The 27,604-nt window shown below is 36.7% G+C and overlaps 1 protein-coding gene and 1 long non-coding RNA gene across 2 annotated transcripts in view; one reads left to right on the plus strand and one right to left on the minus strand.

The window, feature by feature from the left end:
- plpp4 (phospholipid phosphatase 4) overlaps nucleotides 1–27,604 on the minus strand; it is a 109,725-nt gene that overhangs the window by 67,438 nt on the left and 14,683 nt on the right. The window lies entirely within an intron of this gene.
- Nucleotides 16,279–17,179, plus strand: LOC311279342. Its single transcript, XR_014625551.1, has 3 exons — nucleotides 16,279–16,596; nucleotides 16,847–16,878; nucleotides 17,042–17,179. It is a non-coding gene; the product is annotated as an uncharacterized lncRNA (long non-coding RNA).

The raw sequence follows: 27,604 nt of genomic DNA on the forward strand, positions 1-27,604 counted from the left end.
AAACAAAGTTGGGTTTTCTAATTTGTGCTGCATGTTACATTCTAATCCCAGTTTAATGCACTGAAAAACAGCCCTGAATATCAAACATCTGTCACAGCACTGGCATTTGCAACACCCCTGACAATGCCTTGGAGATCTCAAAGCCTCTGGGAATTTCTGCCTGCTGTGATGGTTCGGCTCTGAAGGAAGAGGAACAGATTGCATGTGAGATTTTCCTGTCTTTCATGTCAGGCCATGTGGTGCACTTCTGATGACATTTAGCACTGTTTGCACTCTCATTCTCATCAGAGCAAATGTCAGAGATGACAACATGCATCAGCACTCTTGCCTGTCCGAAGACATTTATCTGCTCAAGAAAATAAGTGCATGCACCAGAAGCCCAGAATTCTGTCAAATAAAAGTCACAGTGCTAATTGATATTACAGGGAGGTTAAAGTGGCCATAACCAAAACTTAAACAAAACTCACACCTTTTCACTAAGAGGGACTCAAAATTACTACTTTGTCTAATGGCTAAATTTTTTTCACCTAAAACAATATCAACCTAAAGGTTTATGCTAAACGTTGGCTAAAAGCTTTAGCTTTCATGCAAAAACACTGCAAATTCTGATTCCACTGAATTAAATGCACTGAGATTATGTAAAAACAACATAGCACATTACTTTTTTTTTTTTATATATAAATGCTCCACATGCTACTTTTTAAAAATACTATAGGCCTATGTACTGTGCAATCTGGAACTAGTGGACATCCAAGTTGATCCAGGAACTGTTGTAATCCATTTCTATGGCTTCACCTCAGTCTTCAGACTAATGAGGGATTCCTGCAGCTTCTTTCAGATGTTCTTCAGTCCAGAAATAGAAGTAGTAAAAATACCACAGTAGGATCATGTCAGCTGGTACCTGCTATTGAAACTTTCTCAGACTACTCAATTAACATCAGCAGCTGGGGCACTGAGGTAAGACTATCGGTCTCTCTCTGTTTCATCTCCCTGTCTTCCCTCTAGTGTTTGACCAATTATTTAGCTGGTCAGGATGGGAGACCAGCTGAACACAAGCTTGACCATCTTAAACCAGCTAAAACCAGCCAAGCAGCTTTTTTTCATCAGGGATGAGTTATTTAATCATTTCTGTTCACACTGGTGATTTAGTGCATGAGTGTCCAATCCTGCTCCTGGAGAGCCATTATGGATTTCTCCCCGGCTGGAAGATTCTAGTGATCCCAAAGACCTCGATTAGCAGGTTCAATTGTATTTAATTCTGCTGGAAGGATTGGTCACCCCTGATTTAGTCGATTCACTCCCACATTTAAACATGGCTGTCACTTCCAGGGGTGGGCGAAATGCCGGTAGATACAATAAACTGGTAAAAAATGAATCATGGGTCTTGTAATGGTCATTAAAAAAAATTATGGTGATAATTAAAAATATTGTGTATGTTTTATTAAGAAAATTGTGGTTCGGTGTTGTATAGAAAATATTGACAACATTTCACTAATAAAACCAAGAGATACATTTTCCAAATTTTTTGAAGGAAACACACTTTTAAGGCTTGAATTGAGGAACTGATTAAGCTGATAAAATGAAGGAAAAAAGGCTACCTATTTATTTTAAGAGAATTAGTTCAATTATGCGGTTTTATTTAGAGATACCATTATAGTTCCCAGCATGGTTTGCACATGGCTGGAAATGGAGCGTAAATATTGAAATTAAGTGTTATTTTATGTGTTTTTGAGTAAAGGGAAACATCTGTTGATGTTTAATGTTCAGGAATGTTTGACATTTGAAAGAGTTTCTACTGTATTATGTTGAAGTTTTGATCGTTACCTTTGTGCAGAAGAGTAGGGCTTATGGTTAGGTTGTGAATACAGTAACTGCTCTTTCCTAACTGAGCATGCAACACAACTTCTCGTCCAGGCCCTGGTCATTTCTAGGCTTGATTACTGCAATGCTCTTCTGGCTGGACTTCCATCATGTGCAACTAAACCTCTACAGATGATTCAGAACGCTGCAGCTGCGTCTTGTCTTCAGTGAGCCAAAAAGGGCCCACGTCACTCCTCTGTTCATCTCTACCACCTGCTGCTCGCATCAAGTTCAAGGCATTGACGCTTGCTTACAGATCTATCACAGGCTCAGCTCCCTCCTACTTTCACTCGCTCCTACGAGCCTACATCCCTACCAGAAGCCTACGATCGGTCAACGAGCGACGGCTCGTGGTTCCATCACAGAGAGCCACAAAAATCTCTTTCCAGAACATTCTCATTCACGGTTCCATGCTGGTGGAATGATCTCCCCACCCTCATCTGGAATACAGCTGAAAACCCATCTCTTCCGTGAGCACTTAACCTCATAAAAAATAAAAAATAAAAACTTTCCTTTTCCTTTAATCCTCCATTATCAGGCTTATGCTACTCTGAACAATGCCTGAACTTTGTATTTTGAGCACTTCTTGACTCGCTTAATTTAGTCCTAAATTGTAAGTCGCTTTGGACAAAAGCGTCTGCTAAATGACTAAATGTACAAATGTGCGAATATTAATACTCTGAAGCATGTTGCTTTGCTCATAGAGCAGTATGGAATAACAAGCTTGTTTCTGTGCTGTGCTAGCAGCATACAGTCTTTTAATTATACAACATAAATCAAATATAAACAGGTTGTTTCCATTCACTCTAATTCACACACTTTTGAAAGTCAACTTAAAATAAAAAAGCATATTATACTAAAAATACTAAATTCATTGTGTCATAGACTAAATAATTTAGGGGATTTTACATGATTTATTCAGGTAGATTCCATGAAAGAACTCAAGCCTTAAAAACTACTCAGAAATATCATGTGTAATATTGTTACCATCATTTTTTTAAGTAAGTAGCATTTTATTTTTTACAGTGTAGAGATTGGATTATCATCTCTATTATGGTTCAGTGCTGCACCATCACAAAAGTTGCATGCATTTTCAAAGCCATATCAGTTTAAAGATGCAAATGATTTTAAACCTTTCACGCCATAGAAGAGAACTCACTTTCTTATTTGCAGGCTGCGCACACACCCGTGTGCAGTGCATCCTTATAAAGCTGCCGCTCACACAATTCTGACTATTGAACTCTTTTTCACTGCTTATTGCACTAAGGCAGTCAAATAGATACAAAAAAAAGTCCAAATGCCAGTTTTGTATGCAGGGTTCGAATCACACAGTGACCTTCAGGGGGATCTTTATCTTACATCATTTTACTTTCTGCCAACCAGTGATTATTATGAAACAAACCATGCGGGGACCCTATACTGTTGCTAGAGTGATAAACTCATCTTTTAGACAGATAAATCACATGCTCCTCTTTCATGGTGTCGTTAATGTTGTTATTTCAGCAGACAGTTAGCTTCATACATACTGATCAACAGCAACAAGTTAGTAGGTTAATTCAGTTTCTTTAGTATTTTTTATTTCTGATAGATGAACCTGCCTGAAAAACTTCAAGCACTGTTTATTTCATTTGCATTTTTGTACTATTATAATGGTTTGTCCTTTCGTATGGCTTTTAATTAATTTCTTTGTTTTTATTACTCATTGTTTATTTGTCCGTCCCTATTGATGGATGGTTGACTGAATTAACAGATCATGTCTTAAATATAGTAGCCTTTTTTTCTGGTGTTGCCAGCTACTAACAGGACCTACTTAAAATGATCTAGAAAATGATCTAGAAAATTATAAATAATTCATTAACCGTCACACTTTAGATTAGGGTCCAATTCTCACTATTAACTACGACTTTTGCCTCAATAAACTCCTTATTACTGCTTTATGAATAGTTAGTAAGGTAGTGGTTAAGTTTAGGTATGGATAAGTTTAAGGGATGTGGAATATGGTCATGTAGAATAAGGCATTAATATGTGCTTTATAAGTACTATATAAAAAGCCAATATCCTAGTAATATGCATGCTAATGCGCAACTAGTTAATTGGACCCTAAACTAAAGTGTTACCTATAAATGTCTAATGGTATAGACACACACACTAAGGGCTTTGAAACCTTAAGAAAAGAGTGTGTTTATAAAAGCAATCTCTTTTTTCAAATCATGGTCGACATGTTTTTTTGGGAGCCAGATATAAATATATTTACCTAAAATATTGATTAATGGTTTACTGAAACTGTCCATTATTTTGGGAGGTGATCAGTTATTTTAATTTATTTAACTTTTTTTCCCCCTGTTCTTGTCTACATTTGTTAAAAACATTCTAATAATCTCTCATCTCTGATTCAGTTTTAAAGCGCAAGAGTTGTTACTTTCAGAACTAAAGTTATGGGACCTATTTTGTCCCAACTCTGGAGAATCAGTCTACTACAAGTGAGTGAATAATGTGTGTACTGTCTGAAAATGTATTTCTAGGTCTTGAAATAACACCGTCTGTGATGGACAGACCAGCCCGTTCTCATCCCAAGGCGTCATATACTGACGCTTTTGACATTTCGTCTACATCGAACGCACATGGCACCCTTTAGCGTCAATATGAGACGCAGATAGATATGGGCCAGAAGACGCCTCCTAGCGGTCTAACCCTAACCCTACCCCAGACCTAAACCTACCCATAACCGAACAAAGCTCTGTGCGTCTCATATTGACGCTAAAGGGTGCCATGTGCGTTCGATGTAGACGAAATGTCAAAAGCGTCAGTATATGACGCCCTAGGATGAGAATGCGTTGGACAGACTGAGTATGTCTTGTTAATAATCAGGAAAAAAACAAAGCCGCAGAGAAAGACTTGTGAAATACTGTACATTTGCTAATATCTCTTCATCCCGCCTTTTCCCAGGAGGCATTTCTGCCGCCTTGTTGCTGAGACTGATAGTTGGCGGCTCTCCAGCACTGTTCCTCTCTAAGCATCTACAACATAATTCAACCTGTCGTGATTAATGACAGTCATGGTCAAACTGATGACATTGTAGTCTCTTACAGTGATCTCTAAATGCGAATCTGTCCGCAGTTTAAAGGAGGAAGCACAACTGCATATCCTGGGTTTCGTTTTCTAATCAGTTCGAGCAGTTTCTTACAATCAAAGGGAATCCATCGGGAGAAGAGCTGTGAATACAGAAATGCTAAAAATCTTCTCAGCTGTGGGTGACATTTGGGTTGGAAGGCAATTTAGTCAATTAATATAATTTAGTAAAGTACTACTCTGAGTTGCACACATGTATTAGTGGAGTGAAGATGAAGTGTTGTTTATAGCAGCTGTAAAGACCGCTAATTACAGTAATACTGCTCGTTCCATGCTGTTTACCAGACAACTATTAATTACAAAGAAGCCACACTATCATCTGCTGAGCTATTAGGGTTAAAGAAAAATTGTCGCCACATACTTCACGATTTATGTTTGGTATTTCATGTTTCATGACTGTCAACAGAGTTTGAATCTGAAGCTAACGTTCAGAGAAGAAATCTACAGATGATAAGAATAGCTTGGTGTAATTGCAGAGGCCTAACTAATTGGCTAATTTATTATTTCAAGAATCATCCTCACACATGGAGATCCCAAAAGCCAGAGCAGAGATGAGCGACTGATTCCAAAGGTGTTTTTAGACTGTTGCTCAACACGCTACAACACCACCGCTTTGGGGTGTTGCTATTAGCAAATGCATTTAATAGCTTTTTTTTTCCAGTGCACCGCCAATACAATCGTCCTATATGATTGCTGTTGGAAAGATGTAAGCTGTGTTTCTGAATGCTTGAATGCTTAAAGTCCCCGTGTGGTGAAAATCCAGCTTTTAATGTTGTTTATATGTCTATGTGGTGTTTTTGACAAACCATGTGTAAATTCATAAGTCAACAGCATTGCTGAGTATTTTCTCCTTAAAACTGCAGTGAACCAAAGACAGTCTCAAACACACGCTTTGAAATCGCTGGTGTTTCTGACGTCACAAACTACCTTGTAACTAATCAGATCAACGTGTGATCGTCAACCAGTGGATCTCTGAGCTGAGTGAGTGAGTGGAGGCGGGGCTCATTTGCATATTCATAACGAATAACAGCATCCGTAAGATGCAGCCAATCCTTGTGTTTGCTGGATAATGTGAGCCAGATGGCAGGACGATATTTTTGATAAACATTTAAAATCACAACACAATAATGGATATGGTAAAGGGAACGAGTGTAAACTATGAACAAAGAGTGCAACGCATTCAAACAGCAGCAGGAGCAGCAAACAAGTGAGGTTGTCTTAAACACTGAGAGCGAAACAGTCAAGTCCCGGAAGTAAAAATCTCATTCATTTTATAGGGGAATGGCTTTTTTTTACAGGAACTTATAAAACTTTGAAGATGGAACTACTACTGTGAGCTACAGGGTTGTTAATCGATGGTATATGCTTTTGTTGAAGACATCAGCCCGCATTATTCGTGCTGGAATTCCTAAAAAATATATCCACCAATCAGTGAATCGAAACAAGCAAATCACACCCAAAAAACCTCTTTAGTACAACCCTGTCTGTCTACATGCTCTCTCAAATACTTTATTTGTGTTTATACATATTTTGCGATAAAATGTAATGATTTCATTTACATAATGAACATATTTAAATCAATAGTTATACATGTATCCATTGTTATTATATCATTTGCGATGCTTCATGGGATAGTTATTTCCATCATTAAAGTGCACCTTGTCTTTATGTCAGATTTTCTAATACTTCAGTCAGTTTGCATGTTTGCTGGTTGGATTGGTTCATGGCTTATATTTATACAGACTAGATATAGTCTCTTTCAAAGTTAAGCACAGGACATAAGTAGCTCGATCATTCGACCACTGAACATTAGCGCACATGTATTTCCTGTTATATATATATAAATAAAATTACGAATGTGAGGGAATGAAGATGCATTTTCTGTGTGTTGTACATACTGTAGCAAGCTATTTTTTCAATGCCTTTCAAAAGTGGTGGGGACAATTATGTCTCTATGAGCTTTTTTTCTTTTACCAATGTGTAAGAAAACAAAATGCAGAATCTATAAATTGAACAGAATTACTTTTAAAATGGGCTTTTAATGTACGGTTGACAAACTTCCGGTTAAAGACCCACCCGTTTGCAAATGATTTTGCCATTGCTACAAATGCAGATGAGAATATTGGCTTGGCTGCGGTAAATACTGGGTACAGTATGGCATGACAGTAGCAATGACTTAACCTTGAACGCGAGCGTGAGTGAGTGATGTGTAGTCAGAGCTGCAAATGAATTGCTCGATCAGCTGTCTCCTCAAAAACACCATTTGCAAGCAGCAGAAAGCCAGCTTCTCCTGTACATCTGTTGAATTACACCATGTGAACCATATAGAAGTGTCATTCTGTGTATAAATCACAAAATTAATTAAAAAACAAATATGAATATACAAGGTAACACTTTATAAAAATGATAAATGCGTTATTGACATGTATTTCTACTGTAATTCAGGGTTAATTCAGGTAGTTATAAAGCATTTAGTAGTGGTCAGTTAACTATTTTTGTGAGGCCCCGTCCACACTACTGCGTTTTAGTTTAGAAACGGAGAATTAATACGAATACGATCTCCGTCCACACCAGCGTTTTAGCTGCGTATTAGAATTGATCTCCGTCCACATTAAAACGACTGAAAACGCGGATCACGTGACCATTCACCAACACTGCGCGTGCCGGTGTAAACCTAGAGACTTTCAAACATCAAAATGTAATTTATTAATATCTATTTGTGTCAAAATGACATATAAACATCTTTTCCTATTCTATTTTGCCTGGAAACGCTTCAACACGCTTGCGTGTCGCATGAAAAATAGGTGTCAGTTCTATTTCTAGCTTTCCTAGTTTACTAGTACTGAATATTACCTGTGTATACTCCATGACTGATGACACCCAATCATAGAGCCGAGCGTGAGCCTCTGCGTCTTCGTTTCTAAAGTCCTCCGTTTTGACCCGTCCAGACTAAAACGCCCTCCGGAGATTCAAAACGCAAAACGGGGTCGGCAGCGTTTCTAAACTTCTCCGTTTTAGGTCTTCGTTTTTGCCGTTTTAGTGTGGACGGGAGGTGCAAACGTAGCAAAAGGTCTCCGTTTCTAAACGAAAACGCAGTAGTGTGGACGGGGCCTAAAGTGAGGACTAGTTATGCCTTGTGAAGCATTTACAAAGGAGATTTAAAGGCTGTTAAATATTTGTATGTTCTGTATCACTGTGTTGTGTTTGTTTCCTTTTTCTGTTTAGAAGATAACTGAGCCTTTAAATACAAGACATAACTAGTCCTCACTTTAGATGAGCTCACATAAATAGTTCACTGACCACTACTAAATGCTTTATATCTCCCTGAATCTACTATATTTACTTACACTTTCTAAGTGATCTTATTAATCAATGACAACACCTAAATAACTGGTTTGTAAATAATGCATTTAAAAATGATAAATTGATCATTAATAAATTATGAAAATACAATTATTAAACACATTATAGATATGCTTATAAATCAAGAATAAAGCATTTATAGCCGTATTTATAAACTGCTTAATAATGTCTATTAATGATTTATAAATGATGAATTAACTGTTTACTAATGCTTAACTAATGATTAATAGCGTGTAGTTATTATAAAGTGTTACCATATACCAGGGACGTCGTTAGGCCTATTTTAGGGGGGCTAGAGCCACCCCAAAATGTTCCTAAGCCCCCCTAAATGATAATAAGAACAACAATAACAATTCGATTTATCAATAACCATATCCTCATTCATATTTAGACACAACAAATGATATATATCCAGCTACAAAAATAGCCGAAAAGTTGGAAGTTGGACAGAAGTACAAAGATTCGTTGTGCTATCAAGATGATCATGCACCGCACCGTCTTGTTGCATTGGTGTGAACTGTGGCAGCTTTCAGAGCGTTGTAGACCGGAGCGCTCCAAGTAACTGGAGGATTCATCTCGTCTCGTCGTTACTCTAGTTTGGTCTGAAGTTGAACTCGCTAGTATATGCACCCTCCCGCCCACACACACCGATACACGCTCAAAGGTGCGTTCACACCAAACGCGAATAGAGCGTCTGGCGCGAGTGATTTCAATGTCAATGAAAAGACGCGTTTACGTGCGTCTGGAGGTCCTGTGGCGCGAATGAGGCGTTTAGCGCGGCGCGGTGGAGGCGAATCCGCCTCATTCGCACGTCAATTTAGCTTCAAACTTTTGCTTTTTACGCGCGTCAATTTCGCTCTGGACGCGCGAATGGATTCAAAATGTTCAAGCGTCCAACTAGACGCGAATTTGACGCGGTATTCGCGTTTGGTGTGAACGCACAGTTAAAGACGGTGAAATGGTGAAAGGAAGATTAAGTAAACAATTTTTTTTTTAAATAATTACCTGCTTAATCAAGTCAAGTCATCTTCATTTATATAGCGCTTTTAACAATGTAGACTGTTTCAAAGCAGCTTTACAGAGATAAACGTTAAGGTAACAGAGATTGTTTTGGCTTTATAGCGGTTCTTTAATAAAGTTATTTTACAGCTAAAGTTGGTTTTGATTGATTCACTTCCGTCGCAACGATAATTTGTTATTAAATTAGGGGCCGCCAAGATGCTTACCTTTAGCTACGTTTTCTTGAGGTAAAGGAAATGGGATATTTTGGTTTGCTATGGAAAACTGTAGTCTAGCTAGAGTGAACAAGCAAAATACAAGAAATGGTATTAGCATGACATAAGTGTAGCTCTAGATGTGAGTGCAAAGTTTTTGCAAACGCAAGTTACAAATACCCTGGGGGCTAAGCCCCCCCCTGTCTTCCAATCCTAGTGACGTCCCTGCCATATACAAATATCTGCATTTCTGTCCATCCGAGCAAATTATGTCAGCAGGAAGAGATTTTTATTTATATTTATATGTATATATTTCTGCATGGCTCTCAGTGGGCAGGACTGCTTTCACAGATGAGAGCGAAGGAGAAGCATTATGTAATGTAAAAAAGTAGAGCGAATGTTCCCCAAACAAGTCAGGATGAAGACAAACGTATTACTTTTTAGTTTATTATTAAGGTGTGCTGTCAGGCACAACGCGAAGTAGAGCACGCATCCTATTTAAACCGTATCTGCCTGATGTAAGGTTTGAGAGTCAGCCAGAAAAAGCCCACTTACATTTTAACCTAAACTCCAGCTGTATTTATAGAGAATTTTTAATTGCAGTAATATCCCATTTAATATTTTTGACACATAAAAGAGTTTATTTCTCCTTTTGCTGCTCTACTTCTGGTTTACTTGCTGCTCTGTGCTCCCAAAAAACAAATGACAGGTTCCTGCATCTTTACTGTTTAATAAATAAGACAGTCATTAGATGAATGAAGCATTGCATAAAAAGAGTGCAAGCACTCAAGCAAATGGCTTGAGTAAGGAATGCAAAAATGGAAGCAGGAAATTGCATGTATGTGATTGTAATGAGCAACTGATGAATCAAAAATGTCAAAATGTTAATCTGGGATGCGTTTCCCAAAAGCATCGTTAGCCAAATATGTTCGCAAGTTTTGTCGTTATCAGTATAGTTCAATGAGTCACTGTTTCCTGAAACCATCGTTCTAACGAACATTTGCAAACAGCATCGCAAAGTTGTGTGTTTGTAACGACAGCTCTCGACCTGTGGTTAGAAGCAGAGTTTCTAGTTTGTATGACAATAAATCCTTATCTTGAGCAAAATAAGCAAGCTGACATTCAGTACAACCTGTGTCTTTTATTTAGAATACATACAAATGTCATTTACGTCTTTTAGTTTGTCAAGAGATTTAAAGCGTAGTTTTTGAAGAGTGCGCATGTGCAAACGTGCTCGACTATGTAAGAACGAGCCAATGATTGAATCTGGAAATAAAGCAAAATAATTGAGAAAAATGAGAAATAGTCCTCAGATGTCATGTCTGTAATTTATAGCAAAACATCTAGCATTAATTCGATCTCAAACAGATTTGTTAAAAGAAGTTATTACTCCACCACGTGCGTGACGTCATAAACCAACGTGGTTGAACGACCACTTCGCGACAATATGGTTCCAGGAAACAGTCGTGACTAGCTAGTCGATTTCTTCTATGGTAGTGAAGCAGCGAGTTACGGCGTTGTTCGGGAAACACACCCCTGTTTGACATTCTTGAATAGATTCATTCCCTCTTTATATTTGACAGAACACAACATGCATGGCCTATTTTCACACTTTATCTCTGCTCCAAAAAAAAAAAAAGACACAATTAATTTATCATTCAGCCAATAAACCATCTGTTAAATGATGCTGCACATCATAAAAGCTTATGATTCTGTAAGGCTGCGTTGTACAACAACAAATTAAAATGCGAGAACACTTTTTTTTTTTTTTTTTAGCAGTACTAGAGTTTACTCCACATGTGCTGAGTCGTGTTTACAATAGACTAGGGTTGTTAATCGACTTTTAAAAAAATCATCATCAACTTAATTACATGCTGGGTTATTGCTTTTTTAGCTGGGTTTATACCCTGCTGGGATATTTCCAGCTAAATTTACAGCAAGTGTCGAGCAGTTCATTTGTAGTTGTTGAATCACTGCCACTCAAACAGTGTACAATTACCTGAGCCAAACTGGATCAAATTGGCTCGTCATTGGTCATTTTGTCTCCCATCCTGAGAGAAATTCAAGTAATTGCTCTAATCCTCAGTTTCACAGTAAACCTCCTTGTTGTCCTTCTATCTTGCCACAGTCGCTGCTGTAACTCAACGCAACACTAGATTGCATCAGTAATAATCAACAAAGCCACAGTCACACACTTGCTCTGCTTCATTAATTATAATGGAAATGATCAAGTACGCTTTAGTCACGGCCGTGATCACACCACCAGCTTGACGGGAGGTGACACTTAAATGTCCTACACAAGGATGACAGGAAGTAAAGCTATTTCTTAAGTTACTAGCTGTCTCTTCACAAAGGCCTATATTAACTGAGACTGCTCCTACTGCAGCCACTTCCTAAATACATTTTTTATACATGTAAATAAATATTTTCATGAGTTGTAATGACATACAGTAATAATATCATTAATATAATGATTAATAAACTGACTTACTTATATATTTGTATATAAAGTGAAAAGTGACAGAATTTGTTCTCTGCATCTAAGTTAGTGCACACACATTAGGATCAGTGAGTAGTGAACACACACACACACACACACACACACACGACTGGGGATTAGGTGTCTTGCTCAAGGGCACCTCAGTCATTTCCTGCCGTTATTGAGAATGAAACCCGTGACCTTCGGGTTACCAGTCTGACTCTCTAACCATTAGCCATGACTTATAAGGTATTGTACCGTAAGTGGTTTTAGAAGGCTGAATAAAAGACAGAATCACTGACCAGAAGTCCATGACTGACCAACGCTCCACTGCAATCCCTTTTGCAACTGAGAGACACAATCTTCCATTCTATCTGCATTATTTTTTATTAATTTTCGCTCTATGTACACATTCAGACTGGTGTAGCCCACACTGTAGAGATCTGCATTGGGTTGATTTTTCAGTCCCACTCCTGCTAAAAAATAAGTTATATTTCTTCCCACTCCCACCCACAACTTTTATGTTTAGATCTACTCTGATTTTTCAGTCCCGTTTAAGATTCTGCCTCACTGTGGTGTCATAGGCTATTTTTACCAGTTCCCACACAACGCTTCTGAACATTGCATTGTCACGGCAGGTACCTTCAAACATAAATACATTTGAGTAACTTTTAATTTTATTATTATTACTATATATACAGTATATATATATATATATATTTTTTTTTTTTTTTTTTTTTGCGGGAGTCCACAAATCATTTATTATCTTCTCTCCCATCCTCAATAAAAGAATTGTGGCAAATACAGACACTGTACAATATTTGTCGTCACATCTTTTTTAAGCTTGGTGTGAAGTTAAAATGAGTCCAAATTTTAAAATAGGCATCAGAAGACGCCTGAAGTCAGTTCCATCACACTGGGCTTCTCTGAATGCAGGAACACGTCCTGTGTAAAGACTCCTTACTCATTCTGACAGCGTTTGGTAACTGTAGTTTGGTAAGGTGTATTACTTTTAGTTGCTCCAGGGGCTCAAGGTTAGAAACTGGAAGTTTGCTGACACTGAATGTAAAAGTTGAAAGATAAATCTTTTTTGTTTGTTTTTGGTTTTATAGGTACTGAAGAGATTCCATGTAGAGATCACCGAATCTGACAAGAGAGAATTGCATTTAACCCTTTGATGCACAACATGGGTCTAAAAAGACCCGACTGAGTTTTCATTTTCTATATCTTTGCAAGAAATTAATTTCATCATTCAGTATTCCAGGTATTCCTCAATTAACTTGTTTTAGATCATTCAAAATCCAAATTAAAATTTTTCATTTCTTTCTTTTCGAATAAAAATCGTTTTTGTATCGCAACCCTTCTAATGCGCAACATGGGTCCAAAAAGACCCGTATTCATTTCCTATGTTATTTCAGTGATGGCTGAGTGTTTCTTTGCTGAATCTTTAAAATATATGTATTTTATCATTTGTTATTCCAGGTATTCATTAAATATCTTGTTTTTGATTTCCACAAATCATTATGTTTATGTTTCCTTTCTTACTTTATAAACAAACACAGTTTTTGTATTTCTACATTTTTTTTACATACATGGGTCTAAAAAGACCCGCATTCATTTCCTCTGTTATTTCAGTGATGGCTGAGTGTTTCTTTGCTGAATCTTTAAAAGATATGTTTTTTTTTTTTTCTTATTCCAGGTATTCATTAAATATCTTGTTTTTGATTTCCACAAATCATTATGTTAATGTTTCCTTTCTTACTTTATAAACAAACACAGTTTTTTTTTTTATTTCTACATCAATTTTACATACATGGGTCAAAAATGACCCATATAGAAACCTTTGATATTTGCAAATTTTTGCAAGTAGGAACATTTACTGCAGAATACTATTCACCTGCCACACATTTCACAACTCAACACGGCTGCTTTTGTATATTTGATGCAAGTCTTATTTTATTTTAACCACAGAAAATATTTTATATTTTGTAAAAGATGGACATATTTGAATATTAGGCTATGGTTACCTTGACCTTGTAATCCTAGTGAGAAATGACTTGTGAGAAGGAGAAACATGTCCAATACTATTAGCTAGCTAGCTGGTGACATATTCTAGCTAGCTAATGTTAGCTACACTAAAAAAAAGATTGTATTTTAAAGCTTATTTACATGTAGAAGGCCTAACAGTTCATAATCCTTCATATGCTGAAATGATTCAATGTTTTAAGAGTTTAGGTGTCATTTGTCATTTGTGAGGCATGTAAGCACTAAGATGGCAATTTGAGATGCCGCTGTACCAGTGATTTTATTTTGTTTGTTGTATTTTCTTTTATTTGATCACATTCACCACAATTCAATACAGTTACACAGTTCAATTTTATTGTTATCAGTTATCTGTGATATGTGAATGCCAGAGGTGTATAGTCCAGGGGTCAGAAAGTAAAAGTCCTGCCACATGTTTATTCCACCCATGACCTCAGACAGCTGATTTCACTAATTAGTTCTACCTACTGGCTGAAAATCTGCTAATTAGGTGGTGCAATTAGGCTAATTCAGGTGATTGGAACAAAATACTGAGGAGGACTTTTACTTTCTGAACCTGGACTTTACACCTTTGGTGATTGCTATGTTAGAGAAAGTGGCAAATTAATATTTCAAGTGTTAAATGTGTTGTCTAAATGACTGCTAAAATGATTAATTTGACAAAATGTTGTCTTTATTCTTTTGTTTTATCATGCTTGATAAGTAAATTTGATAGAGTAACACAAAACCTAGAAAAAATTAAAATAATAATTTTTGGTAATTGAAAACAATACATTTTTAATATTTATAAATCATGGAATTTATAGATCATGGAATATTAAATGCTTAAATTGATCTCAAAAGATAAAAAAAAAAAAAGTCCAGCAATGCATGAAATAACATATGAAATGAATACGGGTCTTTTTAGACCCATGTTGTGCATTAGAAGGGGTTTCCATAGCTTGCGCATCAAAGGGTTAAAGGGTTCGTTGTCACGTTAGGTTTTGGGTTTTGTTCATGTTCATGCTTGGATGTCTTTTATTTTGTAATATTAAATGGAAACGTATCTGTCGATTTGACAAATATTGCATTTATTTCACTTCAGCTGTGGTAAAGTATGTAAATACCACGTGAGCGGTCACTACGGGAAGCAGAAAGTGTCCGACTTCACGTCTCTGTTTTCAGCTTCATCCAGCCGATGTCCAACACACCTATTTGCTTCCCATGCTTCACGTGTTGTGTTCTCATTGGTTGGTTTAGTCATGTGGTTTTTCAGTTCTGTTTCCACAATGGTTTATTGCGTCACTGTGTTCAGGTGTTCTTTGTTTAGTTATCAGTTCATGTGTATAATTAGCCCTCATGTTCTCATTGTCTTATTAGTTCAGCCTATAATGAAAATTAAGTCATTTTTTACTTACCCTGGCTTTCTATGCCATATGCCCTTCTTTCTTTTTTTTTTTTTTGGAAGACAAAAGGAGAAGCAACCAGCCTCAAGCTTCATAAAAAAGATGCAAAAGTGTCACAGAATGAGAAAAAAGGAAAAAGAAAAGTACATGGATTGTATTTAATTTAGTGTTTCTATTCATCTTGATTTCTTAAACTTTTTTCTTGAAAATGTTTTTCTTGGAAAGGTCAGGATTTCCGTTAAAGGTGCATTAAGTAATTTTTTTGCCGCACCTAGTGGTGAGGTTGTGAATTGCACCCAACAGAAGTTCCGGTGGCCGACAGGAAGTGATGTCGCCGTCTGAGACAGCAGAGAGTAGCCAGTTAAGCAATGAGGTTTCTTTACAACGATAAATTAAGAAATAATGTTTACTTAATTATTCAGTAAAACGATATGTTAATGCGAATATTATTGTTATTTGTTCATCATTGTGTCAGTGTTTTATTCGCTGACTTTAGCTGAAGCTTCTTTGCAAGAAGAACAACATAGTGATGAAACGCGTTTGTCCGTTCAGGGCCACCGTAGAAACGTGTCGATGTAAGGGGACCCGCGGTGTGTGTAGATACACTGTAAAACTTTACTGTAAATTTACAGCGAATTTCCTACAGAATTGTACTGTATTTCCATAATACAGTATCCGGCTGTATCTTTTACAGAACAGCTGTAAATATACAGCACATTTCTGTTTTCAACCCGATAAATGCGTAATACAGTATCATACTGTAAAAGCACTGCATTGTGGGATTGATTTCTTTCGCGCTCAATTCAGTTCAAATGTGACGCGAGCAGACAGTAGCTACAGTACTACAGGCAAACTTGATTTGTCAGCGGGATTCAACTGAACAGAATAATCATTCCTGTTATCAAGATAAACAGTGTCTGCGAATCTGTGAGCAATTTTTAAGCTTTTGTGAGCTTCGGTTCGTGTTTCAAACATTAGTTGCCTGTGACGCAGCAGAAAATGGGAGACATTAACTTTACATGAAGACGGATGGAAGAATTTGTCATCTGAATAACCTGCGCCTGTGACGATTAGTGGGATTTAGAGTTTGAGAAGATGGAAAATTGTTCAACTGAGTGATACGGTAAGCCAATATATATATATACGTTATATATATATATTTTGCGTTCGCATTTCTAACATACGTTGATTTCACGAATGCTTATTTGGTTTGATTTTGCAAACGCGGTTTTCTACCGCGGCCGCGCAAACAATTCACTCTGTTCCACCTGTTTACCAAGTAACGTTAACGTTAACTTCAATATTTCACATAATAGGCAACATATACCATGTTATGCATGACCTGCTTTTGATATATATATTTTTCGTTTCAGGCTTTGTAATCTGATGACGGTCCAGTGCTAATGTAAGTACTTTTAAGTAGTGTTACAGTTATAGTCTATGTGGTAAAAAAAAAAAAAAATGCTATCAAATGCTGTCAGTTCTGTGATCGTGCTTTTGAATCGTTGTCATAATTTTGCTAGCAAGCACAAGAAAATCCATGTTCCTAATGCTGTTTTCAAATGTAGTATTCCTGATTGCCATGCCATGGTCCTACAACTAACAATTCAAAGAGAAGTTAGACGGTGTTATCCTTCAAGCAGATAAGTAGAGATTATTCAACAAATCTCATTAATCTGTAATATTTTTTATGTTTTGGTTCTGTTGATCATGGCTGTGCTGTCCTTTTTAAAAACTGTTTCAGGAATTTGCAACGCTGATGTCCAGCAATCTACACTTGCCAGAGAGTCCGACTACACCTTATTTCCTGGTATGTAAACATTAAAGGGGTAGTTTAAACCTAAAATGAAAAGCCATCATTTACTCACTCCACTGCAAAATATATTTTTCTTAATTAGTGTTTTTTTCTTGTTTCCAGTCCAGATATATAAAATTCTTACATGAAGAAGCATTTAATAGACAAGTAAAAATTGTCTTGTTTTCTGAAAGAATATGTCAAAATTTAGTGAGTTTATGCTTAAAACAAGCAAAATAATATGGCAGTGCGTTTTAACGTTCTAACCCTAATCAATTTTAATTTTTAGGTGAAAATTTTAATTTATAGAACTATGAATAGATAGACAACTACATCGAACCACAGTGGAACCCACAATAGTTATTTTAATTATTAATATTATTTATTAATTCATTTTATTATTATTTTTTCAATTACAGGTCAATCTCTAAGCAACCAGTGCTGGACATTACGTTTGGAAGGTCAAGGTGTGTGTGAAGGATCACAGCCTCTTCATCATCACTGGCCTGGCAGCGCTGTTTGCCTCCTCCTATAACTTCAGCTTGCAGTACCAGGAAGAGGCAGCACCTTGAGTTTGTTCAGAGGTTAGTCATTAGCATATTTGCCATTCATATAAATATTAGACTGAATTGTGACTTGTCTTGACAGTATTTATTATGTTGACTACTGGTATGAACAATATGGCCCTGGTTTCCATACTGGGCTTAGCTTAAGACAGGTCTAGGCCTTAATAAAATTAGGGTATTTAAGCAGCTTTTATAAAAATGTCTAATAATAAAAAAAAAACATTACTGGTGTGCATCTTGAGACAAAACAGTGACAGTCACATATTTCAGATATGTCAGTGCAAGTTGTTTTCAGTTGAAGGATTAGTGAAAATTCTGTCATTAATTATTCACCCTCATGTCGTTCCAAACCTGTAAGACCTTTATTCATCTTCAGAACACAAATGAAGATATTTTTGATGAAATCTGAGAGGTTTCTGAACCAGCCATAGACAGAAACATCTTTGTAACTTTCAAGGCCCAGAAAGCTAGTAAAAACATTGTTTAAATAATCCATGTAACTACAGTGGTGCAACCTTAATATTATGAAGCGATGAGAATACCTTTTGTGCACAAAAAAACCCCAAATAACGACATTATTCAACAATCTCTACTCTTTCATGTCATTCTCCTACGTGTTGACGTAGTGTAAACAGTGTCAAGTCATCTTCATTTATATAGCGCTTTTAATATAGATTGTTTCAAAGCAGCTTTACAGTGATAATAGGAAATTACAGTAACATAGATTGTTTTGGCTTTACAGCAGCTCTAGAATAAAGTTATTAGATCGACTATTTTTGACTGTCAAAATGTAGGCGGACACAGTTTTCGTGAGTTGTTCAAAATCTTTCTTTTTAGTAAACTCTGGGTACACAAACAATGTTCTCAATGCTGGAGTTTAGAGTCTCTGGTGATACTGAGAGCACAGTTTCATGTTGTGTCGAGCCTTCTTAGTGTTTTAAAAATAGCGATTTTTGATGCTATCATAGTCGTGCCACAAGCACTCCCATTCAAAAGGCAATTTGACCGAAAACGAAAATACAGTCAAACTTAAAAGTGGCGTTTCCATCCTAATTATGCTTTTAAACGAAGGTTTGCCTCGGGTAGATTAACAAAAAGACCCTAGGTTGCATTTTGGTAAGAGTTATCCTTTAATACACTCTGGCCCACTCATCCTCACAAAACAGTGTAGGAGAATGACATGTAAAAGAAGAGATTATTCTACAATGTCGTTATTTTGGGGTTATTTTGCACACAAAAAGTATTCTCGTCACTTCATAATATTAAGGTTGAACCACTGTAGTTATATGTACTATTTACCAATGTTTTTACCACCTTTCTGGGCTTTGACAGTTGCAATGACATTGATGTCAATGGAGGGACAGAAACCTCCCAGATTTCATCAAAAATATCTTAATTTGTGTTCCGAAGATGAACGAAAGTCTTAAGGATGAGCAATAATGACAGAATTTTCATTTTTGGGTGCAAACATGCATTTTAGTCTGGTAAATGTCATGTTTAACATTATCATGTCATGTATGCAATAAACATTGCAAGGCTTGCAATTAAAGTTAAATTATTTCTGTCACAAAGGTTTGGGCTAGATTCTGGCAATGTGTGCTCTATATAAACAGAGTCTATGGCTGCCTTTCCACTGATACTCTGATGGGACCTGATGAGGGGATGATATTAAAAGTTGTAGAATAAAACTTTAAATCTGGCAACCCCACTTCCAAAAGTTTAGTTAGTTGACAGTGCACATGTATTGTAAACAGACACATTGAGTTGATGTATTTTAACCAGGGCAGAAAAAATACCAGTTATTGATCACAACATCCAAAATTGAATTTTTTTTTCATGTTGTTCAGTTTTATCCAAACAGTTTAGTCGTTAAAACCGATATCTGGTTTTTATTTACACATCCTTTGTGCTGTCTCTCTTTGTCAAAATATATAAACTCAGTCCATAATATTTCATTGTTTTTTTTTTTCCTTTCTTTTCTGCCTTTTAGACGATTTCCTGACATCAATCCTGAACGTGGATCAAAAACAAAGAAAGGACAAGTAACTTCAAAGAAAACTGGCCAAGTTGTGCAAAAAAAGAACACTGTAAGCCTACAGGTGTCCTCACTTCTGCGAAACCTTGAAGACTTTGAATTGGGACTTGAAGACTTTGAATTTCGTTTGCACTTGTATGGACTTCAAAACAGAAACAGCAATTCACTGCCATTATAAAGCTTGGAAGAGCCAGGACATTTTTTAATATAACTCCGATTGTATTCGTCTGAAAGAAGAATGTCATGTAGACCTAGGATGACTTGAGGGTGAGTAAATCATGAGCTAATTTAAATTTTTGGGTGAATTATCCCTTTAATTAAGTGCTAAGTGTTACCTGTTTGTTGTTAAGTGTTAAAATTGCATTTTATGTTTAAAAAAAATTCAGCCAACATGTTCACAGAAGGCAATTTTCTGATCTTTGCTTTTAACCAAAATAAATGTTTTTAAACCCAGAAAATGTTGTTTTCTTTTTCATAGTGTGACTACTATACAATTTATTGCTGTAGACAAGTTTAATATTGTAAAATTATGTGGTATATACTGTATTTGGTAATTACAGTGGAGTACTGTAAATGCTGTTTACTGTACTAGTGCTGTAAAAATACAGTATGTGGCTGGCAACCCAGCTGCCAGTATTTTACTGTAAATTTACAGTACAATGTTTTACAGTACAATACTGTAAATGCTGTTTACAGTACTAGTTCTGTAAAAATACAGTATGTGGCTGGCAACCCAGCTGCCAGTATTTTACTGTAAATTTACAGTGAAAAGTTTTACAGTGTAGAAATGGCTCATTCTAAGGTAATAAAAACATAACGGTTCATTAAGTAAGATCTTTATACACCACTGACAACATAGTTATGTATATGATATTGCATTTCTGTCAACAGATCCTCCAAAATATTACACAATGAATGCACCTTTAAATAATGCATTAAATTTCAGTTTATTTTTCACCAAACCTGATCGTACCCCAGAACACTTGGAATATGAGATACGTGTTGCAGCATGAGAGCATTCTGTGATACTTGTGCAAGCTTAAAGCTTGATGCTGATCGCTATTTACTGCCATTTTAAGGACGAGACATGTAGGACTTTTTTTTTTATTTCTCCTTTTGTAGTCCAAAAAAGAAAGAAGGGCATTTTAGGGTGAACTAACCCATTAAAAGTGAGCTATCACAATGACTTACTCACTTTTATTGGGTAATAACTGTCTAACCAGCAGATTGAATGTGTAATTCATCGTTAGAATTATAGGTCTATTCAGTTGCTTGTCCCGCGTAGCCATTTTTCCACTGTTGTGTGATTATTGACATCAGGAACACCATCCTTTTGTTATATGGTTATTAGTTAATTTGCTTCACCTGCCATCCTTCATTTACCCTGCTTGGTTTCTTTTCTATTTAACCTCCCTATCTATTTCTATTTTAGAGTCAGTCAGTCTTGTACTGTCTGTTCCCAGATTGTCAGTCCTGCATCAGTTACTTCCAGTCCAGTCCAGTCCAGTCCAGTGAGGTAGTCCTGTCTAGTCCAGCAATCCAGTCCATTCCAGTCCAGTCCAGTGAGGCAGTCCAGTCCAGTCCAGTCCAGCAATCCAGTCCAGTCCAGTGAGGCAGTCCAGTCCAGACTAGTCCAGCAATCCAGTCCAGTCCAGTCCAGTCCAGTCTAGTCCAGCAATCCAGTCCAGTCTAGTCCAGTCCAGTCTAGTCCAGCAATCCAGTCCAGTCCAGTCCAGTCAAGTCCAGTCCAGCAATCCAGTCCAGTCCAGTCCAGTGAGTCTGTTATTTTGTGCTAACACTGTGTTATTGCCCTCTGAGTTTTTCTGTTTGCGGCTTGTGACTTCTTTTGTTTGTCCTTTTTGTAAATAAACCCCTGATCTCTCTGTACTTGAGTCCTCCTCACTCTTTCCTTTCCATGACAGTAAGTTGGAAAGTTGGTAAAATTGTGCAAAAGTGCATAAGTGTGATTTACCAGCCTAACACATCAAATGCTGAGGCAAATACTATATTACTACTGGTCATATCACCAGGTGAGTTGTCATTAAAATACTGTTGAACTTGATTGGACAATTTGATAATTCAGTTTATGTTGCAATCCTAATTTGCATTCAGCAGTTTCTTTTTCACTGCTCTTGTGATGGATTTTTTTAATGAATAAAATAGTAAACTGTATATCAAACTAATCATAACTCTAACATCTAACCTTACTTCTCCTTTAGGCCTAACACTCCACCCACTTGAACAAAATGTACTCTGAAGATTGTGTCGAAACCAGTGGAAAATTCTGAGATGCTGGCTAGACAATATCTAGAATAGTCTTATGACATATTGAGTAATCAAATTAACTTCTAACCCTTTTCAATTTTTCTCTAAGTTTCTCTAAGATCTAAGTTTGCTCCTACATAGTAACAGAAGCGTTTGCATATGAAGAACCAATCAAATTGTAAGGAAATTACCTAATGTTTCATGTCATTTTTGCCATGCTCCTATTCTATAAAAACTGTTGTATTCTGTTTGCTGGTGGGATTCTCTCTGAAATTTGTCTGAGATCCTCCAGCCGTGATTAAAGCATATTCAAAGGCATTGTCTGGAGTCTGTTTAGTTATTGCTGTGCAGCAGGTTAGTAAGTAGAACCAGTTATTTAGCGAAACACTAGAGACCTTACTACCAAGTGAGACGTCGTTCGACTCTTAGACGGGGTTAGATTGTGGTCAGGTAACTATAATTCTTAGGCATTTTATTTATGCGGTAAGAATAGCTACTCTTAGGCGTCAACCCGCGCGTTCACAGGTGAACTCAATTGAGTATAATATTTTCAGGTGTCAAGGACACTCGGTTCAACCTAAGTCAGGTGCGTAGGGGAAAAATCTACCACGCTCTCCATAACCCTAACATTGAATACCAATTTTTTGGTCTTAACCCAGAGAGTAGAAAACATTGGAAACAAGCTATTCACGACTATATCCTGTAACATCAGTTTGTCATTGTACATCAGTAATGTTGTTTTGCTGATTTTAAATTCTGATAGGGAAGTCAAACATGATGATTTCAGCATTCACACAAAGCAAACTTTTTATGAGGATGAACACTACTCTGTCAGCCTTTTTAAATAGTTTTCAGTGCTTTTTAAAAAGTGGAGCAGAACTGCATGCATTATTCAACGTGTGCAAAAAAACAAACAAAAACACAAAATAGCAAGCCCTAATATTTCATGAATAAGAGTGCATAGGCAGATGAGGGTTCAGCACATTCCTTAAAGTCACTGTGAAATCAAAATTGACAATTCTTATTTTCCATGGAATATTACAGTATTTATTATAAATGATTTATCCGTGCACAAAATAATTATTTTCAATTTTTTTAAATTAATGTGCCCTCATAATCTTGAATCAGAATAACTTCCCCTCCCTCTTGCAGCTTCTCTTCTCTTCTCTTCTCTTCTCTTCTCTTCTCTTCTCTTCTCTTCTCTTCTCTTCTCTTCTCTTCTCTTCTGATGACGAGGGCGGAGCAACCTGTCACTCACATGAGATCCACCAATAGCAAACCACAACCATCCAATCAATACCCAATGGACAGAATCAAGTCCCGCCACATTTTTGTTTTCTTGTTCCAGAAGCCGTTTCACTCTAATATACATCACAATAAGGAAGAAATGATTATCGCAACTTCCTTTTCATGCCAACCTTAAGCATGAAGGATTATTACTTTCCTGTATAATCAAGGTAAACTTGGAAAAAAAAAATTCTACTTTGAAAACGTTTTACGCCAAAAGAAATGAATACATTTGGACAAATACTCTAAGTATGTTGTACACATTTGATATGAATACTCCAGTTATATGGGTGGCCTAGAAACAGCTGATGTCCTTTAAAAAGGCATCCCTTAGGGCAGCGGTTTTCAGTTTGAGCCCTGGAGACTAAATGTTGCGTGTCTCTCTTATCTGACACACAGTTCATAGAACTGAACTGAGCAGATGATGATCTGAATCAGGTGTAAATGATCTAAATAAGGCGCGTCTAGTTTCAAAGACTGCGTCCTGCGTCTATAACCAGAGCTTCCTTTTCTCTGGGTTGTTTATTGGCTGTTATTTTGGCTTTTAGACCAAGTCTAGCTACATCCGTGATAAGCAAAAGATTTTGTGTGATCCTTAATCTACACCAATCGCTGTCTATGTAAAATCCAAGATCACTTTTATATCCCCCTGCAAAACAGTGGCGGCATCTGAAATCGAATACTTCAGTATGCAAAACAGTATGTGAGTCAAGTGGTATGTCCAAATTCACAGGAGGGTTCAACAGGGCTAAAGGTTCACTGGGGTAAAAGGCGCATTTGACTTCATGCTCTTTTAAACCAGTAGATGGCACACAAATTCGGCTCAGCACTTTTCTTAACAACGCATTTGAAAATGCACGTGGAAATTTGTCAGATCCTTGATGAGATCGCAGGACAGCAACGTTGATTCTGCACTAATTTGATCTAATATTTAATGTTTTTTAAAATGTTGTAGATTTATGTAAATAAGAATTGATAAAATTAACTATATTTTGAGACAAAGGTCTTGTTAATGTTTTTCATTTTTGCTCAAGGTAATTAAAGCAACAGTTTTTCGATAACGGAGGGACATGTAAAAGTATGGTATTTGGGGTAAAAGGCCCCCCTGCTGTCGGGGCTAAAGACACAATAATTAACATGATAATAAAGACATAATTGGACAATTATAATTGGGTGTCCACCTTAGAGATAAATCACCATATTTATAATTATTTAAAAATGTGATATTAATCATATCATATAATAAAATATCATATTTATTGTTACTACTCTAAAGCTATATTAAATTATTATGGGATCTCATTCAATGCTTTCAGAATCTTGACTTTTTTTCTAAATCATTTTGTTCCTGTATTTTTTAAATGAACAGGTTTTAATGACAGTGTTGAACAAAAATAAACAGAAAATAGTACAAACTTCGCTTAAAGGATTAGTTCACTTTCAAAAACAATTCTGCTGATAATTTACTCACCCCGATGTCATCCAAGATATCCATGTCTTTCCTTCTTCAGTTGAAAAGAAATTAAGGTTTTTGAGGAAAACATTCCAGGATTCACAGACTGGACTTCAATGGCAACCAACTATACCAATGTTCAAAGAAGGTTCAAATGTCCGTCTCAATGCAGCTTCAAAGTCTCTACACGATCACAGTCGAGGAATAAGAGTCTTCTCTAGCGAAACGATCGGTCATTTTCTAAAAGAAAAATATACTTATTTAACCACAAATGCTCGTCGTGTACCATCTCTGAGACGTATTACGTCATCACGTTGGAAAAGTGAACTAATCATTTAAGCGATTGTTTTGAATTTTGTATTATTTATTAACCTTTATTTTACCAGGAAGTCTCATTAAGATTAAAATCAGCAGCCATACAGTAAGACAACAGTTTAAAATACAACATGTAGACAATAGAACAAAAATATTACAACATAGTCTCCTCTCAACAAAAACAATGTCAAGCCTCCATTAACTCTCTCTTTATGCTCTCTTTAAATTCACCACTAGACACAAATTTGGCTAGTTTTAGATCTTTGTGCAGATTATTCCATGCTCATGGTGCATGGTAGGAAAATGCAGGTTTTTTTCCTCAGTTCTGTAAAAACTTGAGGTACATTAAAAAGCAAACACTTGGAAGAGCGAATCTGGTAACTGCCAGAACTAAGAGAAAGAAGGGTACAGAGATATAAGCTGGAAGGTTACCTAGCATTGCTTTATAGATACAAATTTACAGTGCTGTTTTCTACGTATGGTTAGTGATGTCCAACCCACCATCTCATTGAGAATCCAATGATGAGTATGGGATTTTGCATTTGTAATAAAACGTACACTGAATCAAGGCTCGTTAAGATGGAGGAGGCTGCATGCATGAATAATATGTCCCCATAGTCAATCAAATTAGATTCATTTCTGAAATAAAAGCTAATCTTCATTTTGAGCTTCCTGATTAGATTAGCAATATATATACATTGAATAAAAGTTTATCGTCTATCCAAATGCCCAAGTACTTGTCAGAGCGTACCCTTTCAACAGCTGATGTAAAAATGCTAAGATTATCAAGTCCTTGTGAATGAGTTTTATGAGAGTTTAAAGACCATTTTAAGCTCACCAGAGCACTTTGCAATGACTGAAATGCAGTCTGAAGCTCTTGCACCGCCTGTGTTATGGATGGAGCAAGTGTATTAATAATAGCATTGTCAGCATAAAAGTTTTTTTTTTGCATGGATCCCTGGGGGACCCCTTTAGATATGTCAAGAAAACCATATTTTGTGATCCTCCACTAACACACTGAGTCCAATCTGCCAAATCATTTCCAAACCATTTCACCGTCCCTGGTCCCGAAAGTTTGTTCGGAAGCAATTCATGGTCCACTGAACCAAACGCCTTGGATAGACCCACAAATAAGGCAGTGCTGTTTTCTGTCCAGGGCACCAATTAATCAAAACACATTACTCTAGCTAAAGCATTTGTATAAATAATTTGTACACCAAAAAGAATTGTATGCGCTCAAAAAAAGAAAAGCCTAGTCAGTTTTTCAGGTGCGTATGAGCACTGAAGAAAGCTATGAGCTAAAACGTTTGCTCTCTAGTCTGCTTTTAATACACTTTGCACTTTTTAAAATGCAAAAAAATACATTTTTAATAGACCTTTTTTTTTCGGTCTGATTACATTTTGTCAGTGTGTGGGCAACTTCGGCTACTTAGTTTATAAATAATTTGTGCCTTTTTTCCCCATAATGCTGAGCCTTTTAGCCCATGTGTGAGGTAAAAGGTCCACCTTGCCACCTCATACATTTGTACGATTTTTAATCAAAACAAAACACTTTTAGTGAAAAGCACATTTTTGTTAAGGTGTTGTACCCTACTCATAAAAGAGTAAGCAAAATGTACCAGTTAACTTATTACTTCCGTCAAGATTCTGAAGTGTGCGTACGATGGACACTTTACTCTCCCATGAGGCCACCGGAAAGAATGTTCTGTTCAGCCTTGTTAGTCACATGTCTTTTGTTTTCCCGCCACTCATCCGTTGCCATATCTACCATCATTAGTTCATTATCATCACCTGTGTCTTGTCAATCATTTTCATCTGTGTCACCTGGTTTGTGTTCATCAGTGTCTGTATTTAGTTCCCTCTGTTCAGTCAGTCTAGGTCCATTCTCATCTATGTAACATTGTTACCAGTGTGTGTATATCCTGCCTATTTGTATTTGTAAGTAAACACTTTGTGTTGGAGCCTTCTGCCTTCCTCGTCTTCTTCTGCCTGCACACACCCTGACAACGACGACATGAAATAATGACGACATGGCAAATATCCAGATTACATTCACACCATGCATATTCATAATATATAGACAGACCATACTGTTGTTAGCGCTCACAGAGTAATTACTTGCTCAAAACAAGTACCTACTCAGAGAGTATATGATTTCAGACGCAGCCAAAAATAACCTTGTGCACCAAATAGGAGGAGTGTGACATTTGTGCAAACCAGGGTTTGACAGCTTAGCATGGACCCGTTAGCCCCTCCTGGTATAGATGCAGTGACTTCACAATACATCATTCTACATTGATGGTAATTTAAAATTAGACATGTATTCTGATGCAATTAACATGCATCAGTGACTCTCAGCTGATCCACGTCTACCTATGAATACGACGCCTATCACTGTATTCATATATAAGCTCC

This window comes from Rutilus rutilus (assembly GCF_951802725.1).
Source record: "Rutilus rutilus genome assembly, chromosome: 20".
In the NCBI taxonomy this organism is placed as follows: Eukaryota; Metazoa; Chordata; class Actinopteri; order Cypriniformes; family Leuciscidae; genus Rutilus; species Rutilus rutilus.